This window comes from Notamacropus eugenii, chromosome 1, assembly GCF_028372415.1.
Source record: "Notamacropus eugenii isolate mMacEug1 chromosome 1, mMacEug1.pri_v2, whole genome shotgun sequence".
NCBI classification, from domain to species: Eukaryota; Metazoa; Chordata; class Mammalia; order Diprotodontia; family Macropodidae; genus Notamacropus; species Notamacropus eugenii.
In genome coordinates this window covers 633,800,721-633,821,757 of record NC_092872.1, presented here as the reverse complement: position 1 = coordinate 633,821,757, position 21,037 = coordinate 633,800,721, and the positions used below count along the sequence as shown (strand labels likewise).

General features: G+C 40.5%; 1 protein-coding gene and 1 long non-coding RNA gene across 19 annotated transcripts in view; one reads left to right on the top strand and one right to left on the bottom strand.

The window, feature by feature from the left end:
- The window catches only part of AAK1 (AP2 associated kinase 1), a 335,873-nt gene that overhangs the window by 140,879 nt on the left and 173,957 nt on the right, over nt 1-21,037 (top strand). The window lies entirely within an intron of this gene.
- LOC140520899 (uncharacterized) overlaps nt 19,650-21,037 on the bottom strand; it is a 44,227-nt gene continuing 42,839 nt past the window's right edge. Inside the window, exon 3 of the long non-coding RNA XR_011972698.1 lies at nt 19,650-19,810. This is a non-coding gene — a long non-coding RNA (uncharacterized lncRNA). The remainder of the gene's footprint in view (nt 19,811-21,037) is intronic.

Below are 21,037 nucleotides of genomic sequence, written 5' to 3'. Positions count from 1 at the left end.
ACTATTTATAGAAGCAGGCTAAACTTGGTTATTATAATCATGTAGTATTCTTAACTTTTTAAAATTCTTTCAATTTACATTGTGCACATTGTTTTGATGGGTCTTCATCAGTTCATAGAAGTCTTCCCCTACTTTTATGTATTTATTATATTTATTGGTTTTTTTTATCACAACACTTCCATTATATACCACAGATTTTTATAGTTACTCCTCAATGCATGAATGGATACCCTTATTTGACCTCTAAGGAAACATGTAGAACTGGGGACTGGGTCTCCTGACTTCTAAACCAAAGTAGTTAAAGGATTTTAGAAATCTAGTGCACATTTGGCCCCAGAGATATAATCTATGTAAGAATTTGTCATGTGAAAAGGAACTTGTGTCTCCATCCACCATATTGTTAAGGCAATAGATGTCCACTAGGTTGTTAACAGGAAAATGGAACTAAAATAATGTAAGGAATGTTAGCATGGCAAAGGGCATGGCTTGTGTGTGGAATTTATGGAGAACTGAGTAATGATCCAAGAAATGAGAAGAAATAAAATAATGATTAAATAGATCAAGGAAACGTTCACGTGGGCCCCATCCTACTTTGGATTCCGCCAATCAAGAAAAGAAATGCTTGGTTTCCTCTGACTCCAACATGGCCATTCCAGAATGGGGTGGCTTCTCTGAGTTTTTGTCCCCACTCCTGTGATCCCAGGTGGCAGGTTTGCAGAAAGCAAGCATTCAGAGAAGCGGAGAATGGACCCTGCTCCTCTCTGGGGCGCAGCTCCATTCAGGTTATCTGAGCTTTAGATCTGAGCCTTCCCCATTTGGGGAGAATATTTGCTCATCTCCAGTCGTATGACACTTCTCCTCAGCACAGATTCTCATATTCATCCGCACTGATGATAATTGCCCTGGATGTATTCCTAGTGCTGACAAATGATAGGTGATAAATGATAAGTGTTTATTGACTGAGTGATTTCGTGATTAGATCTTCTCATTCTCTCAGTGCTTTGGGAAGTAGTTTGTGCAGGCCAGGCATAAGTGCAGACTATATTTGCTGGATGAGTCCTGATATCCTGGAACAGGGTGGGGGGGGAGGGGGAGAACCTATGGCCTTGAGGTCCTATAGGTTTTCAAGTGCAACCCTTTGAGGAATCCAAACTTTACAGAGCAAATCCCCTTTTTGAAAGGACTCAGTCAAAAGGCCGTACCCAAGGACCTACAGTGCCACATGTTCAAGGCCGCAGATTCCCCACCCCTGCCTAGACTAGAAGATGCCAACAAAGCCTATGTTTTAAGTTGTTCCTCCCAGTCTGTCTAAACCCCTTTGTGGTTTCTATTGGAAAGGCAGCTCCTTGGTCTTTGTAAGCTGATGGCTACCATTGATCATCTGTCAGCCATGGATAACAGACACATCTGCTCTGATGGGACTCTGGATGCCAAGATCTAGAGTGTGAGCTTGAGCAATAAATGGATTTTAGAGAGAGGCAGGTTCGAGCTTGGGAGGAAAAATTCCTTTGCATTTAGAGCCAGGTAGCTAAGTACAATGAGCTGTCTTGGTAAGTAGGGAATTCTCCAGGAGTGGAGGTCTTCGGCATAGGACTCTAACACGTTAGAGTCAGCGACTTGATGTAGTGCAGAAAAGGCTGGATTTGTAGTCAGAAGGTCTAGATTCAAATCCTGCCTCTGTCTGTCCTACCAGTATGATTTTGGTCAAGTTACTTAATTGACTCAGTGTATGATCCTGTGTTGGACAGGAGATTTCCACTGAGGGACAGGTTGAATTAGATAACCTTAGGCCAATCAGTTCATATTTCCCGGCCTCAGTTTCCTGATCTACACAATGTGGGGGCTGAACTGGATGATCTCAAAGGCTACTTCCCAATCTGAATCTTATGATCCTTAGACCTCCGAGGTCCCTTCCAGCTGTGACTTGACTCTTCAAGGAGAGCTTGGTGCTTGTTTCTTTTACTGTTTCTTAATCCTGATTTTTAGGCTCATTTTAACTGCTTTTGTTTAGATAAGAATCACAATTGATAACCTATATCCTACTTTAAACTTTGCAAATTCTTTTATAGACATTCTGTTACTTGAGCTAATATTCATGAAACCCCACCGATCCTATTCTCCTCAGCTGAGGAAAACATGCGACAAAACCACATAGAGAAAGATGAAGATCACACAGCTTGATAGTCACAGAACTAGAGTCTCGGGGTCCTGACTCCCCATCAGTGTTCTCTCTGTGGTTATTCCTGCTTGAGGGCATGAGGCTGTTCCTGTGACTTCCTGTGACCCTGCAGAAAAGTAGAGTGAGGACCAGGAGTATTTTGTTAGAATTTGTACTTGTTGAAGATATTAGAGTCTTGGGGTTCTTAAACTTTGGAAGTCTGGTAAAGCCTATGGGCTCCTTAGAATAGCATTTTAAATAGCCAAAATAAAATATGTCAAAATACAAAGGAAATCAATTCTAGTGAAATCCAATTACCAGAATATTTTTCCCATTCAGGTTCATAGGTTTGTTGAAATGTAGAGGTCCATGGACTCCAGGCTAAGAATCCTTGATCTGGTCTAGTCCCTTCATTTTATAGTAATAAAAACCAAGGTCCAGAGATGGCAGGTTATTTGCCCAGGTTCTCACAGCTAATAAGTAGAAGATCTAGTCTCCAAACTGAGGTCTTAACTCCAAGTCTAGTGGTGGTTCTTTTCTGTGATGTAGCTGGTCGCCCTTTGACAAACATGGCATACTTCCGTAAATATTAGCTCAGAGTTTGAAGTAGGATATAGGTGTCAATTGTGATTCTTATCAGTTGTTGTTGATGTTGTTACTCTTGGAGGGATCTGTGATCTACTTATAAATGTGGGCACTCCTCCCGCTGGTGGATTTTGCAGTCCTTCCATTCCTTTTCTTCCTGTTTGAGTCCCATCCATGGCTTTCCATAAATACTTCTTAAAGGATGTGCTCAATATACTGGAGGCCTTCCTCTGGTTTCTTCAGTGTCTTGGGGTAATCATGTAGCAGCCAGGCTATCCATCTGTTGTGTCTCATGACCGGCGCACCTCCCTTTCTGGTCACACATATCTTCGACAGTGTTGTCTTTCTCACTTCTCACACTCACAAGTCATCACTGGCAATATGCCGCAGCCTACTTAACACCCACCATGCAGCTTTATCATTGCCCTTTGGGTGACTTGTAATTTGAATTTTTCTTTGATCCTGATGTTCCATGATTCATAGTCATATAGCATCACTGGGAGAATATCATTAAAGAGAAGGACTTTGTATCAGGGAATAGCTTGAGATCATTGAAAGCATTGGGTTGTGAAGCTACCTGAATGTAGTCTGACTTTCTTCCCTCCTGCTCAGTTCTGTGCCCTGCTCATTGGCCAACCTTAACACTTAAGATTCTCTCTCTGTTTCTGTCTGTCTCTTTCTCTGTCCTCCTCTCTGACTGGAGTCCATATGTCTGATTTTATTGATATAGGGAAACTTCTTCCACCAGGGTAAATCATAAATCATTTGACAACATACAGTCTCATGGAAATTGCTTGGGGCTCCAAGAGGTTACATAAGTTTTCTAGGGTTCCATGGTGGCAGTTAGGTGGTACAATGGATAGAGTGCCAAGCTTAGAGTCAGGAAGATTCTTCTTCCTGAATTCAGATCTGGTCTCAAGATGCTTACTAGCCGTGTGACTCTGGATCACTCACCTTACCTTGTTTCCTCAGTTTCCTCATCTGTAAAATGAGCTGGAGAAGGAGTACTCTAGTATCATTACTGTGTAAACATGGGTGTGTTTACTTAACCTCTCTGAGTCTCAGTTTCCCTCCCTATAAAACTGTATAACTCTGTAAAAAAAACTCTCTAAGAGTGAGTTGAACTAAATTACCCAGAAGGTCCTTTCCAATTCATAGTTGTCCTCTTTTGCTCTTGTCCCATTCCATCTTGCAGTGCCCATGCTGCTTGAGTGGTCTTTATGACTGCTAGAGGCAGATAGATGGACAAGAGCTACAGAGCTGTCTGGGCAGCTTGGTTGATTACAGGGTAGGATCTCATTGCATTGGGACTTCCAAGCCCTTTGAAGCAGGAAGTTTAGTGGTATTGAGCAGAGAGCTCTCCAGTTTCATTAGGATTAAATCACTCATTGTGAGGCAGCCTCAGACCTCCCCAGACAATCTATTATTTAGCAGTTGTCATCAAGCCCACAGCATCTATCTTCCTTTGCCAGGCCCTGCTGAAAATTCAGAACTCCCCATCTCATTTCTTGCCACACACATGCATACACAAACACTTCCAGATTCCCTTACTGAGGTTTTTCCCTGGGGAGGCGGGTGTGTGTGTGTGTGTGTGTGTGTGTGTGTGTGTGTGTGTGTGTGTGTGTGTGTGTGTATACCTGATTTTTACTAATGATAATTTACAACTTGGTTCTCACACTCCATGATTCTTATGAAGGAATCATCGCTTGAGAAGTAGGCTGCAGTGTTGCAGACTACAAAGAACACTGGGCTGGAGGTGCTAAGCTCTAGACTCCAGGGGCAAGACAGTGAGTAGGAGAGCTGGCCTTGCTACTTACTATCCATGTGACCTCTCTCAGCTCCAGGCTCCTCATCCTAAGATAAAAGGCTGGACTATCTGACCTACAAGGTCCCTTTCAACTCTATATCCTCAGCTATCTCCACTCATCCTGATGAATATCAGGCCACTGGACCCAGATGGCCCTAGAGGAGAAGGTGAGACTGGTGACCTTGCACAACCTGCCCTCACTCAAATCCAAATCAACTGCAAGTCATATCATCATCTCCCTGATGTCATGGTACTCTTCAAGAACGAAGGACAAACCACACAACCACAACAGCAACCCCTTGCATCGCCGCTAACTTGTGTGATCATGGGAAATTCACTTAATTTCTATAGGCCTCAGTTTCCTCACCTGTAAAGATCAAGGACTTGGTCTAGTCTGGAGTTGGGAAACTATGTCCTCTAGGCCTTGGTTTGTAGACCTCCAGTCTAATTCTTCTTTAAAATCTCTTCAAGCTCTGAGAGTCTTTGATTTTAGGTAAGCAAAATTTTACCATTTCAGAGATAGAAGTAGCAAGGTATTGATGTAAGGAGGAAAGAATCAAAATTGATTGGAGTCCCTTTTCATTCCTCTTTTACCCAGACTATGTAGAGAAGTCAGTTTTGTCTGACCTCTTGAGTGCTTGGAGGGGAATAGCACTGCCTGACCAGATCCCCCAAGAATTTGTTATTCTAGAGGGAAAGGAAGTCAATGGGAATGTGGAAGGGGTGCTTGTGGCCAGCTGGAAGTAAGGGATGGAGCAGAATTCATGTTTTCCAGAGAGAAACAGAAACAGCTTTTCTCCATTTTCATTCTTTCGTTCTCCCTTACATAACAAGGGGGTAGAAGGGCAGCCCAGCCCAAACTGGAGCTCAGATTACTTCATCTGAGTCTTTTAGATAACAGAAGCTCATTTTTTTTATTTTTTGAGGCAGTCAGGGTTAAGTGACTTGCCAAGGATCCCATACTACTAAGTGTCTGGGTCTGGACTTGAACTCAGCTCGCCTGGCTCCAGGACTGGCATTCTATTCACTGGGCCACCTAGCTCTCTCCTCCCCCTGCCCCAAAACTCACTTTTAAAATAGCACTTAGAGGATTATAGAAGATTACAGTGACATAACCTCATTTGATCCTTAATAACCATCTAGTAAGAACAATATTTATAGATACAATGATTAAGGTCCATTTTACTGATGAAGAAATCACAGTTCAGAATTTGTGACATGCCCAAGGTCACATAGCTAGTAAATATCAGAGGCTGTATTTGAACTTAAGTCTTTCATGGTTACAAGCTCGGGACATCTGCTTCTACTATAGAACCTTGCTTCTCTCTACAAGATTTGGACTGACTTCCATCCTCTTCTTTGGAGAATGGATACTTGATGGGAATAAGGAGGTATCTTACCCAGAAACTGATTCCAGTGCTCTTCAGGCCCATTTAAGGCTGAATCAGGACTGTCTCAGACATGTGGACCATGGCTGATTATATCCTGCTCTGGAGGTAGTGGAAAAGGGAACCAGGAGAGGAAGGAGGTGGAAAACTCGAGGGATGAATGTGACCATTGTCACAGCCAACTCCTCACACTCGAGTTTTGCTGATGTTGGGAAAGCCAGGCTTGGGAAATGACTTCACCAGTAGCAGGCCTCTAAAAGCACCCAACAATGATAAATAGAAAAGGGTATGCAGATAGGCCGTTGGCAAACTCCCAGCTCCCTGGCCCAGGTTCCCTTAGAAGGAGGCAGGGCGAGTAGGCACTGAGGATGATGTGAGAGAAGAGTTAACAGTGGAGAGGCAGGCAGGGGGGTGCTTTGCATTTAGGAGGATTTGGGATTTGGGTTCAGATCCCAGCTTTATGTCCCACCATCTGGGTGAGATTCCTTCCTTCTTTCCTTCCATCTGTAAAACAAGGAGGTCTGAAACAGAAGCTCTCTAACAGGGGCCTTGCCAGTTCTAAATCTCATCACCCTTTTCCTCTACCTCTAATAAGAGGATAGCACTTTCTCTGAGAAGAATAATAGACCTAAATCGATAGGCTAAAGTACTTTAAAGTTTTTCAATAGGTAGCGCAGTAAATAGTGCCCGACCTGAAGTCAGGAAGCTTCGTCTTCCTAAATTCACATTTGGCTTCAGACATTTCCTACCAAGTCACTTCATCCTGTTCGCTTCAGTTTCCTCATCTATAGAAATGAGTTGGACAAAGAAATGGCAAACCACTTCAATATCTCTGCCAAGAAAACCCCAAATGGGGTCACCAAGAGTCAAATCCGACTGATCAACAACAGCATGGAGCAGAGCATGCTGATTACCCCAGAGGAAGAATGCTTCTTAGGTTAAATATATACACAGGCCAGAGTTAGGCTTTTGCCAGTTCACTGATTGGCTGTATGACCTTGGAAAAGTCCCTTAAGTTCTCAATATCTCCTTTCTTTCATCTCTAAAACAGGTTTGTTTTTGTTTTTTTAATAGTTATGGAGCTGGAAGGCACCTTACAGATGATCTAGTAGCCCCTTTATTTCACAGATGAGGAAACAGAGGCTGAAAGAGTTGGATCATAGAAGCCAACATCGCAGGATAACAAATAGCAGGGTTGGTTGAACTTAGATCTTAACTCCAAAGTCAATGCTCTTTCCACTCTGCCAGCCTGCCTCTGCTGTAAATTAAATGCTAGAACGGCAGGTAAAATAAGAGAGGGAGGTAAAAAAGGGGCTTTAACCACAGTATTCACAGATCTGTTCCAAATAGGGATTCCTTTTCATTTGACTTTAATTTGTATTGAGTTTTGTTTGTCCATCACCTTCATTTCTAAATATATCCATTTCTCTTCCCTTACCAAGTGAGGTCTTGTGATAAAAAATAAGAAGGACAGAGTTAAAAAGGAAGCAATTCAGGAAAATCAACAACTTCAGTCGAATTCCCAGTTCCACACCCATAGTCGTCCCCCACTTCTGCAAAGACTTCAGGGAAGCACATTTTATTCATCTCCCCTTGGGATTATCACAGAATATTCAGTTTTTGTTGTGGTTGTTTTCAGTAGGTACTCCAAGCTTAAGGGTAGTAGTAGGCAAGTCTGATGGAGAGTGGGGCAAGGGGGCTGTAATGCCTGACCTTTACCCTGTCTTCTCTCACTTATTTAGATAATCTAACCTACCTCAGCTTTTTACTACTATCTCCCTAGGCAGCCATCCTTTGTAATTGTAATTGAATTCAAATGCTGAACTTCATTGTGCCAGGGAAATAACAGGGTTAAATTGAATCCCTGATTTCATGGCACTTACAGTACCCTATGTCAGCCCCTAGACAACTATCCCTTGTAACAAAGAATAAAAAGGAAAAAAACCCATGTAGCAAAACTAACCCATACATTGAAACAGTCTGACAGTAGATGCATAGTCCCTCACCTCCCCAGAGAAGCTGAGTACCTGTTGTATCCCTTCTTTGGGTCCAAGGTTGGGTATTCTATTTTCATGGCATTTAGCCTCCTAGTCCTGCTCACTTCACTCTCATCCGTTCATGTAGGTTTTCCCATGTCTCCTCATCATCATCATATCTTGTGGTACAACAGCTCGTTTAGCCATTCCCCGATCGATAAACATATAGTCTGTTATTTGCCAATACAAAAATGTGTGTTATAAATATTTTCATGTATGTAGAACCTTTCTTTTTTACTATTGACCTTCTTAGGATATGTGCCTAGTAATGGAATCTCTGGGCAAAAGGGTAAGGACATTTGAGTGACTTTAGCATCATTGCAAATTGCTTTCCAGAATGATGATATCAATTTACAGCCCTTGTCATCACTCTGTTAGTGTGTTTGTCTTTCCACAATCCTTGTGTGGAGGATTTAGTGGGAAATGGCTGAAGAATGTCACACTCTGAGGAGGAACTGTGTCAGAGCAGTGAAATCCTGAGTCCTCCAATGTGCAAACATCCTCTAGGTATGACTGGGTAACTTTTTTATAACTCTTAAGAGATGGGTCCCCTGCTAGTTCCCGTGTATGCCTCTACTGCTTTATGGCTATGTGATGTTCCATCTCCTCCTTCCACACCTTGGCATATGGTAGCCTCCATGTCTAGAATGCCTTTCTTCATTTCTACCTCGTAGAGCAGAATAGACTTGAGGGACCATGGAGTCCTTTCCTCTGACATTTAACAGATCAGGAAACTGAGTTCTGGGGAGTTAGTTCTAGGATCCTCTAACGTCACATACTTCTTACTGCCCCTAGCGCCGTTAAGGTTGGTATGTTATCCACTTTTGTCTTTTTATCTCTGTGTCTCTGGTGCCTGATATGTAAGAACCAGGTAATAAATCGATTGGTTGGATTCAGGAATTTTGTTATAATTTTTACTGTATCAACTTTTCTCAAGTGTACCAGAGAAAAATAATAGACTTGTTTTCCATTAATGGAGGAAGAAAGTTGTTCCCTTACAAAAAAATAATTGAGGTTCCTTTTGCTTAAATTATATCGTTAAATTTCCCAGACTTCTTCACAGTTCAGCTCTCTTTTTGTAGACCCCATCATGTAACTTTGTCCATAGATGGGGGCCAAGTCTTATCCATACCTGCTTTCTGCTAGTTTCCAACAAGATGTCACCTTGGCATTCCTTTCTGGGGCTTTCATTGCTCAGGGTTCTTGAATGTTTTTTCATCAATGGGCAGCAGAAAAGAGAGGTCAAGGCTGCAAATGCCTTGCATTATCATTTTCACTGTGTTTGCACCTTGCCCTTCTTTAGGAGGTTTTCCTCCACTGAACATAGAGTAATAATGACAGCAAGCATTTATATAATCCTTTAAGATTTGCAGAGCTCTTTACATGTGATTCCCTTTGATTCTTACAAGTAAGGCAGATCACCCTATTTTACAGATGGGGAAACTGAGGGAGTTAAGTGACTTGCCCAGGGGTCACATAGCTAGTAAGTATCTGAGGTGACATTTGAACTCAGGTATTCCTGACTCAAAGTCCATGCTCTATCTGTAGCCTCATTGTCTTCATATCTCTCCATCTCCATAACTCATTGCTCTTTGAAGTTATAAATTATGTTACTTCTAATCTGTATGGGTCGACTAACATCATTTAGGACAATTAGAGCATAAGGGCTCTGAAGTTAGAAGGGATCTCAGATGTCATCAAGCCCAAACCCCAGTATACAGATAAGAAAACTGAGGCCAAGGGAATGTAAGTGACTTGCCCAAGGTCACAGAGTTACAGAGCCAATGTTTGAGCTAAAGTCTTCTGATTCCAAATTCAACACTTTTTCCATTGAGCCAGGCTAGGAAAATATAACTGGGTTGCAATCTGTACAAGTAGTGGGAACACCCACAGAGCCATCTAAATATCAAAGTGTTCTGTTAAGCAGGACGGAACATATCAGGTTCTGCTGCCTTATGCATTTTTATCAAAGAAGCAAAATGACTGGCCTGTTGGTCATGATTTATTATTGATATGGTTCTATCTTGGTGTGCCATATGGTGGAATTGTTTTAGAAATAGAACTTAATCTGGCTCTAGGGCTATAATTCTAGGACTGGGGATCCAGGAGGCCACAGAATCATAGACCCAAAGAATTTGAGAGCTGGAAGGAACCTCAGTATCATCCTGGATTGATACTTGTTTTTGATAATTGGTTAGTTATTCAGCCTACCCTTGATGACCTCCCATGATGGAGAATGCATTATCTCCCCAAAGACAGCCCATTTCGTTTTTGTGCGGTTCTATTTGTAAGGAAGTTTGTTCTTTTTTACAGGGATAGGCACTAGACCTAAGATTTCGTTGCTACAGAAAATTCCCAGATGAGGAAACTCCAAGTACCATGTGGGTCAGTTAGAACCTTTTTTTGCAACTTGTAGTCTTAGAGAATTGTGTGAGGCCCTGAGAAATTAAGTGACTTGCCCAGGATAACACGTCTTAGAGCCTGGGCAGCTTGGTGGTGCAGTAAGTAGAGCACTAGACTTTGAATCCCAAGATTCCCAAGACCTGAGTTCAAATATGACCTTATACACACAGCTGTGTGACCCCGCATAAGTCATCTAATCGTTCTTGGCCTAAGTTTCTACTGTAAAATGTGAATAATAAGTGTTGATTTATTGATTGTCTCTTTCCTTACCTCCTGGGTTGTGTAAGAGCAGGACTGCTGTGGTCTCCCTCTCTCCACCATGTCACCCTCAGCCAAGGACCTTGTACACAGTAGGCATTTAAATAAGGATCTTGTACATAGTAGGCATTTAATAAATGTTCAGTAGATGCTTAATAAATATTTGTTAAATCAAATTGATTTGAAGAAAGGTGGTATTTTCTCTTTTGATGATACAGATGTGGAATTCATTGTCCCATAGCTGCTCTGGGTTACATTGCATCAGGAATGCAGTGGAAGACAAAGGAATTGGCAGAGACCTAGGGCTTGGGGTACCTCCCTTTAGCCTGGCTCTAAAGGTCAGTCATTGCATTGAAACAGCCTCATGAGCCAACTCTGTGCATGGCAGACGTTTCTAACGTGATGGATTTTTTTGGTCCACTCTAGCTTTTTTTATTCCTAAATGTAGAAATTGGAAAATGGCATTGAGTTGGGTTATGACTTTGAAGGGAATTTCATTTACTGCTAGGTTTAGGATTGGTAAAGTGTTGGGTTACAAGGGCAAACTTCTAATATAAATAGGTTTGACAGGGTTCTTTGTTTCAGGTGTTTTAGAGATATGTCATTGGACTCTTCTGGGGGTGCTTTTCATCTGAGAACTCTGTGCCTTTTTCCACCATTTTTATTGCAATCTTTTGTTTTTAAATACCCTCATTTCTGACTAAATCTCTTCCCTGCCTCTACTCAATGAGTCATCCCTTGTAACAAAGGATAAAAATGAAAAGGGAGGGGGGAGAAAAGCAGTTCAGGAAACCCAGTCTGCACTTCACCTGAGTCAAATGGTGTATAAAGTGTTCCATGTCCAGAGTACCTTGTTCTGGCAAAGACAAGAAGGAGGTACATTTTCTCATTTCTTGTACCTGAGTCTTTTGAACAGACAACAACGTGTTATATATAGTAGAAAGTCCTGGTGGTAACTATCAAAAGAATCACAGACTGTTGAAGGTACAAATGACATTTTTGTATATTGGGATGGGGTGAGGGAGGACCTGTGACATTTTCAATGGGGGAGGTAACTGTTTTGTAAGTCAGGGGTCAGGGGGGTACTGAGGGAGGGCTGGTGACTTCCTCATGTCTCACAGTATGTAGCAGGACCTGAAGCCAGATTTTCCTAACTCTATCCACTATATATATATTCACTATGTTCCTAACCCTCTTCACGATATGGCCCTCTATTCCCTCTAGTATATTTGCTTAGTCCCATTTACTTTATAAATGAGGAAACTAAGGCAGGTAGGGCCTTGAATCCATGTTTCCACTGCCTCCAACTCCAGTGCTGTTTTTATTGCTTAGCACGGAGGTGTGGGTTTCTGCCCCTGCCTCTACTGGTCCTTATCCCTTGGATAAGCCTATTCATCTCATGTAAGCCTCACTTTACCCAACTCTTAGGATACCTGATGTCATCCGATTGCTGTACCTACCACACTGGATGGTTGTGAAGATCTCACATCAAATGAAATGTGAAAAAGTGATACACAGAAGTTATGGTGATATTCTTACTTGTCCTGAGGTCATAACTGGGGCTGTTTTAGCCATTTTCAATATTGCCTGAAACCTGAAAAGGAGCAAGGTGGTCTTGGGCAGAGGGTCTAGAATCAGGAAGACTCATCTTCCTGATTTTAAAACTGGCCTCAGACATTTACTAGCCGTGTGACCCTGGTCAAGTCGCTTCACCCCTTTGCCTCAATTTCCTCATCTGTCAAATGAGTTGGAGAAGGAAATGGCAAACTACTCCAGCTTCTTTGCCAAAAAAACCTCAGATGGGTTCACAAAAAGTCAAATGTGACTCAGATGACTAAATAACAGTAACAATAGCAGAAGACAACTGAACAACAAAGGCCCCCTCTGACCTGGGGGGCTAGTGATAATGTTTTTCTTAAAAAAAATTCAACATTCATTTTTTCCTATTGGCTCTTAATGAATATGAGATTCTTTTTTCAAAATCTGTCTTTTCATAAATATAACATGTAAGAAATAAAATCTACCAAAAACTGGTAGCATTTAACAGGGTAGAACCAAGGAAATGAAGAGGCACCAAACAAAGCTCCTTTGGCTCTGCCTCCTTCCAAATCTGTCTGAAGTTCCATTTCTATATTGCCTTTTTATATCCTCAGCTGTAGTGAGTGCATGTACACTTTTGCTTCTGCTGACATCACTTTGTAGCACTTCATATAGGTTTTATCTAACATATTTCCTTATCTGCATCATGTTTACCATTTTTATGGCTCTATAATATCCTATTACAGGAATATACCACAATTTATTTAGCCATTCTCATTTGGCATATAGGTTATGTCTAGTGTTTTGCTATTACAAATAAAGTAGTAGTGAATATTTTAAAAATATAGGACCTTTTTCTTCCTCCTCCCCCCAAAGGTATTTTTTAGAATAAAGTCTTAGCAGTGGAATCACTGGGTTAAAGGACATGGTTGGCTTTGTGACTCATGTTGCTTACTGTTATATTGCTTTTCAAACTGTTTGTAATGGTCCTCCATCCTGATATAGCACATTGTAATAATGCACAATTTTTGACAACCTGAGTTTTACCTGGTTTTCCAGCTGCTAGCTGATCAGAAGCATTGGCTTATTTAAAAAGAGGGGAGAGTAGGGAAATAGAAAAGGAGGACTATTTATTGCAGGCATATGTTCCCAGGAACAGAAGTTGCAATTGACAATCTGACAAAGAAGCTTCTATATGATTTCTCTATATTCTCATGAATGAATGAAACATTTAGTCAGCACTTACTGTGTGCAAAGCACTGTACCAGGTACTGGGGATACAAATAGAAAAAGGGATGGTTTTTGCTGTCAAGGAGAATAATGGGAGAATCAGAGTGTTAAAGAATGTTAAAGTAAAAGGAATAAGAAGTTGTACATAATAGCTTTGCAGTTTCATTGCAATTATCTTTTATTATACTCTGTTATGAAAATACTTGTTTTATTCCATAAATTAAAAAAAAAATTGAACCTGGAAGTAACCTTAGAGAGTAATTCATTTAAATACCTCATCCTTCCATTTTTATAGATGAAGAAACTGAAACTCAGAAAGTCAACAGTGAGTTGGTAGAGTGGGCATTGGTTAGACTGGAACTAAGTCTTCTGTTTCTCATTCTTTCCGGATGTTCATAAGATGGTGCTGAGTCATTAAGAAAAGGTTAACTTATGTTCGTTGCAGTCTATTTAAAAAGACTGGGAAGTATGCAATACACTTTCAAAAGATTTCCATCAATAATAGTTAATTAAAAAGAAGTTTCGGTGCTTGGAAGAGTAAACTTTGGATAATTTAACTTGTGTGGATGAAACATTCACTCCTAGATAATGCTGGAGGAAGATCATGTTATTATTCAACAACATTTGATAACACATTTATTAAATGTGCAAAGCATTTCCATTAAAAACTAAAGTATTGTGCTAGGAGATGGGAGTGATACAAAGTTTAGGTTAAGAGGTGGTCCCCACTTTCATGGGCTTACATTGTAGCAGAGGGATAAGACACCAGTGCACAGTGGGGGGGCGGGGAAGGTGCAAGAGAGATCCATAGGCATGTGAAAGAATTTGAAGTCTAGTCTAAAGGGAGCCATAGGAGATGTTTGATCTTCAGGTGATATGACCAACAACAATAATAATAATCTTCATTATAATACAGGCTTTCAGGGGGGATTGTTCCATTTATTATATTTGTATCTCTAGTACACTGCATAGTACCTGGTACATAGTAGGCTCTTAATCAAACTTGTTGATTGATTAATAGCAGATGAACATGTATAGTAGCTCAAAGAAAGCAGTATATCTGCTTAATGTCAAACTTTTGATAATATATATAACTGGAATTGAGAATCAGGCTGCAATAAAACCTACCCTGGACTCCTGGAGTAGGAGTCATTCTGGAAAGCAGAGCTTGCTGGGTGGTGGAGGGAGATCTTTTTAATTCTGTATCTTAGTAGTTTCTATTAAATAGTTTAAAAGTAGTTTAATTTTCAAGTTCCTGATATGTCATCTTAAATTTTGCTCAAGTGCCTCTTTCTCCAGGCTCTACCACTTTCTACCTGTGTGACTTTGGGAAGGCCACAAGATAATCTTCACTGTTGTTGGTTTTCTTTGACTTCTTAGCACCTTTCAAATCATTATCTGTCTTATCTGTGCCACAAAAACCTGACATCTCCTCTTCTAGTTCATGTGAATGTTTGCTCTTGGTCAATTGGACGAATGGAGCGTGAAGGAGAATGGTAATTCCTTTTAGTGTCTTCTCTAGGTAGCTTACTCTAAAATTTCTTCCTTGGAAGACATCAAAACTACACTTTCTTTTCCCTTGTGTCTGACTTTGAATACAGTTCTGGGCATTGTATCTTTAATGTCATAACAGGATTGAAAGTCCTGACTTTCTCTTTCTTTTTTGTAATAACAGCTCCTCTTTTGAATAACACCCTGGTGCATTTGCTAGATCAGTAAAGGGAATGTGGCCTGGCAGAAAGATGATGAAAGCATTTCTGAATGCTAACTTAGCTTCCTCAAGTTGGATAAGTATAGTTGCTTAAGCAAGAGCCAGCTCTCTTGTCCCTCAGATTAGCAAAAAATGGGAACATTGTTTCTCTGAAGGAACAAATAGATGATAAGTCAGAAGGAAATTTGTTTATCCAAATCTTGTACTGTATAGGCAATGGCTAAATGAGTAAGATCTTTGAAAGGTCTGGAATGGATTCATCGTATTAGAGTCTGAAGTATTAGCACATATGAGACAGTCAATCCATTTTTATTCTGATTATCTTGGGGAGCTGTTATTTGATTCACTGGCATTCGTGGGTAGAGACTGGCAAGCACTGCCAAAATAAGCTGGTTTTCTCAGTACTATCAAATTATTTGGGAGATAGACTATGTTCAGAAATAAGTTCTGTAAAAAAGAGGCTCCCAGAATTTCTTACTTTCTTCTGATTTGTAGGCTCCCACAAGCTATCACTAATTTTCTAGTGGTATGTCCTAGTTTGAAATGTCAGAGCCATTTCTGATACTATACAGCTGATCAACTGCATTTATTTGTTCTTTTTAAAATCTTGTATTTTCAGTGAGCAGTGGTCCAGAGAGGAATCAGGAGGTCCCTGGTCACTTTGAAGGGGGCACTAGCAGTTGAATTGTGAGTTTAGAAGTTAGATTGTAGAATGTTTAGAAAATAGTGAAAGGGTAGAGAGTTGGATGGGTTGTTGTCCGTCATTCTCAGAAAGGACCAAAGTGACATCACTATGCTAGAGTCAAGTTTCAATGTGGCTGACCAATGCTAGCTCGTAATGTTGTGCCACAGGTTGGACATAAATAATCTGTGTGAACATTTGGAGTGGATACTCTAAATTTGCGCATCCTGCATTTCCTTTGAGCTGTTTCAATTCTGAATGTGGCATAAGAAAGGAAAAGATTTAGGATGAAAAGGAAATTTGTTCATTTATGTATCTGGCTGTTCAGAATGCAGAGTGAAAAGGGTGGGTACATCTACAGTGGGACATTGGGGGAGGGGTAAAGTTGAGGTGGGTGTAGGATGAGGGAATAGTCAGTTGAGGCAGGGGAATGAGGTTAATTATTAGTACATTGGCAGTTGAGGGTTCAGAATCTCTGGGATGGGGAGAACATGAAAGGGTGGAAGTAGGTTAACCACTAAGCAAGAATCTAAGCAGAGTTTAAGGTGGTGGAAGAGAGGTCCATTGAGGGAGTCAGGTGATTACATTGTCCAAGGTGTTCTCTTGAGGGTCCAGCCTTATAATGTTGTGTCCTAGGAGGCCTGCCTTGAAGAAAGCAGGAACAGGTAGAGATAGGGACGTAGGGAATCTAGTTAGGAACCAGGAAATGGTGATGCTAGGTTGACCAATTGAAATAGTCTCTGAGAAATCATGTAAGCTACGAGACCACTTATTTAATCTCAGTCAGAAGTTATGTTATAATCGTATGGTATTTTAGGGCAGTGTGGTATAATGGAAAGAGCATTGATTGTTTTGAAGTCAGAAGATCAGGGGTTTAAATTCTGTCTCTGATCCGTCTAGATGTGTGACCATGGGCTATTTAAACCTCAGTGTCCTCTTCTTTAAAATGGGGATGATGATAATATGTAGCATACCTATCTAATAGGATTATTATGAGCAAAGTCTTTTTGTATAGCTCAGATCCTTATGCAAGTATGTTGTAGCCTTGGGAATGGAACTAGCTTTTTTGTTCCCACAGCATAATAGTATCGTATTTTTTTCCAGTTACATGTAAAGATAGTTTTCAACATTCACTTTTGTTAAGATTTTGAGTTCCAATTTTTTTTCTCCCTCCTTCCCCATCCCCAAGACAGCAGGCAATCTGATATAGGCTATACATGTACCACTATATTAAACATATTTCCACATTAGTCATGTTGTGAAAGAAGAATCAGAACAAAAGGGAAAAAAGCAAGAGAGGAAAAAAGAGAAAATACAGTGTCCTTTGATCTGCATTCAGAATCCATAGTTCTTTCCCTGGCTGTGGATAGCATTTTCCATCACAAGTCTTGGAATTGTCTCATATCATTATATTGCTAAGAAGAGCTAAATCTATCAAAGTTGGTTATTGCACAATGTTGCTGTTTCTTTATACAATGTTCTCCTGGCTCTACACACTTTACTGAGTATTAGGTTATGTAAGTCTTTCCAGGTTTTTCTGAAATCTGCCTGCTCATCTTTTCCTATAGCACAATAGGTTTCCATTATATTCATATGCCACAATTTTCCGGCCATTCTCCAATTGATGGGCATCCCCTCAATTTCCAATTCTTTGCTACCACAAAAAGAGTTGGTCCTTTTTCCTTTTTTATGATCTCTTTGGGATACAGACCTAGTAGGGGTATTGTTGGATCAAAGGGCATGCACACTTTTATAGCCCTCTGGGTGTAGTATGGAACTAGATTCTTAAAACTATAGGTTGAATGCCCCACTTCACAGCTGTCTGGCTTTGTGCTGGCCTCAGCAATGGCCTGCTTTGTAGGGAGGCATGGCTTGATGAAAAGTCTGCATGAGGTTGAATGTGCAACTACAAACATTTTTAATAGTTAATGGAGTTGCTTGACTAGTATGCTGAACTTAATTTAAAACTCTGTGCATGAGTGTGCTTAATGCCAGGCCTACTAAGCTATTTTACCTATGAATTTGTTCTTTGGAGCCTCTGGCAGGCCAAAATATGAGGCAAGATAAGTATTTTGACTATCTCTGGAATAATATAGTGATCAAACATTAGTGTTCATCAGTCTCAAATGTGAGCAGGATGGTAAGGTTTTTTATTTTTTTAAACAATTTATTTATTTAAAACATTAATTTTAAAAAGGTTTTTGAGTTCCAAATTCTCTTCTTTCCTCTTCTCCCTCACCCATTGAAGAGTCAAGCAATGTAATATCAGTTATGTATGGGAAGTTATGCAAAACATTTCTATATTAGACATATTGCCAAAAAAGGCAAGAAAAAATGAAGAAAGTTTAAAAAAATTATGCTTCAGTATACTCAGATCTCTCTGTGGGGTGCATAGCATTTTTCATTATGAGTCCTTCAGAAATGTCTTGGATCATTGTCTTTGATCAGAGTAGCTAAGTCTTTCACAGTTGATCATTGTTACAATATTGCTGTACAATGTTCTCCTGGTCTTGCTCACTTCACTTTGCATCAATTCATATAAGTCTTCCCAGGTTTCTCTGAAATCAGGATAGTAAGCTCTTACATGACTTAGTAGTTGTTTGAGAGCAGGGACCACATATTATTTCCTTTGTATCTTTGCCATTGCCTAACAGGGTGTATAGTGCCTAGCAGATAGGATGCTGGACTTGGAGTCAGGAAGATCTGAGTTCAGATTCTACAAAAGTACTTTCTAGCTCTGTGACTCTGACTCTATTGACCTCTCGGAGCATCAGTTCCCTCATCTGTAAAATGGGGATAATAATAGCACCCACCTCACAATGTTATTGAGGGGATCAGATGAGAGCCAGCAGTGCTTTGCAAATTTTAGTCTTCCCTCTGTATTACCTGGATGTGTTTGATACATGGTCGCTGACTACTACATACTGTTTCCAGGAGGTAAGAGGAGAAAGTAGCCAGCATGCCCAAATTTTGAAACCAACAATCTCCAGTTTCTTTAGGATGCTGATTAATTTTTTAACCATATTTTTCTTTTCCTTTGGGTATTTTTTCCATTTATTAAATATGTGCCATATTGTGACTCAAGCTGAAAGCCTTTGTTCCCACTTACTACAGTGTCATCCTTTCCCTTTGAAGAATATAATGTGCCAGGAAGCACTCATACCTTATAATAGTAGAGAAACTTGGGCTCATGATAACAAGAATGTTGTTCAGTTGTTATTCAGTTGTGACACATTCTCCGTGACCCCCTTTTCGGGTTTTCTTGGCAAAGATACTGGAGTGGTTTGCCATTTTGTCCTGTAGCTCATTTTCCAAATGAGGAAACTGTGGCAAACAGGGTTAAGTGACTTGCCTAGGATAACACAGCTAGGAAGTATCTGAGGTCAGATTTGAACTCAGGAATATGAGTCCCTCCTGATTCTAGGTCTAGCAGTGCAGCATTTAGCTCCTTATGAGTAGTGGCGGCCAAAATAGAACTGATCACTAAGTGATCAACCTTTGGACTTTGAGCCTCTTCATTCTTTGCTAGGCTAGTCCTCTGGGGACAGATACACTGATTATCCCCAGGCTCCTCCATCCTCAAAATCTTTTTCTAATTTGGTGGAGGATCTGCCAAATCACCTAGCCTTGGGAAAACCCAGGATCGTTTACCCCTATGTTGTGATCAAGCCCCAGAAGAGAATGACTTGGCAAGAAGTGCAGATAGAAATTTTTCTGTTTTGTTTTTGAAGTTATTACTTATGGAATTTGAAGTAGTGACTTGTTGAGGGAATCATTTTCTTAAGCATTCTAACCAAAGACTGGGGAATTTTAGCTCTAAGCACCCTTTTTGTTACATGATCACTGGTTGGAACAGACTTATTTAATGTTATGACAGTTAAATTGAGGGAAACATTGCCAATGCAGGATCCAGCCAATACCTCTTGATTTAAAACTACCTCTTCATTCTTCCTGTATTCAATGCAATATTCAATTTGTCAGCGTACTAGTGGTGCTATCCACTTTGGAACATTCTGTGGATAACAACAACAACAACAGCAATTATATGGTGTTCTAAGGTTTGCAAAGCCTTAACATTTGCAAAAGGTTTACTCATTTTACCTCACTTGGTGTTAAATTGTTTTTCAGTGATGTCTGACTCTCCATGACCCCATTTAAGGTTCTCTTGCAAAAGACACTGGAATGGTTTGCCATTTCCTTCTTCAGCTCATTTTCCAGATGAGAAAACTGAGGCAAACAGAGTTAAGTGACTTGCCCAGGGTCACACAGTTTGTAAAGCCAGAGTTGAACTCAGGAAGATGAGTCTTTTTGATTCCAAGCTCAATGTTCTATCATTAGATAGATACCACCTAGCTGAGCTGCCCCATTTCCTTTGCTACCACATTCTATTTTAGAGGAACTCAAGAAAAGCCTTGGGGAGGAGAGAGCAGACATGAGAGACAATACAGCATGCTGAACAGGGTTTGTTGTGACATACAAATGAACTCAGCCTCTCTAATAGGACTAATAGGAGGTTGATATCAAGCATTGTGCTTTGCTAACTTTGAATTATTAATGTCAATTATTAAAGTATTAATGTTAATTAAGATAAAGTGGATGATGGTTATAGTAATGGTGATGATGATAGTTGTTTTCAAATGTTTGAAAGATTGCTTTAGGAAAGTTTTCTTTGGGCCTCAGAAGTTAGAATTAGAACCACTTGGTTGAAGTTATGGAGAGGCAGATTTTGAACCTAAGTAAGGAAAACTTTCTTGACAGAGCTGAATGGGGTATGTATGTCAAGAAGGATGAAGTTTCTCAGCATTAGAGGTCTCTGAGTAGAGACTTGGATGGTCACTTACCTGAAGTTTTGCCAGAGATGATTCTTATTTGAGGGAGGGGTTGGACTAGCTGATCTCTGATGTTCTCTGGTTCTAAGTTTCAAGACAGCTTCAAAATAGGGAAGCCAGAGTACGTGGGTAGAAAGAAGATTGGATTTAGATTCAAAGGACCTGGTGTCAAATCCTGGCTCTGCCTCTTGCTACCTTTGTGATCTTGAGCAAGTGACTTTAACTTCTCTTGGCCTCTGATTTTCTCAGGTGTGTAATGAGGGGGTTGGAACAACCAGCTCCAAATCAGTCATCGTGTAGGGGTGATGCTGACAAGCCCTGATGGTAATTTACAAAGTGCTTTCCCACATGTTGTCTCATTTGGTCCTCACAGCAGCCTGGTGAGGTAGGTGGAGCTGACATAATTAGCCT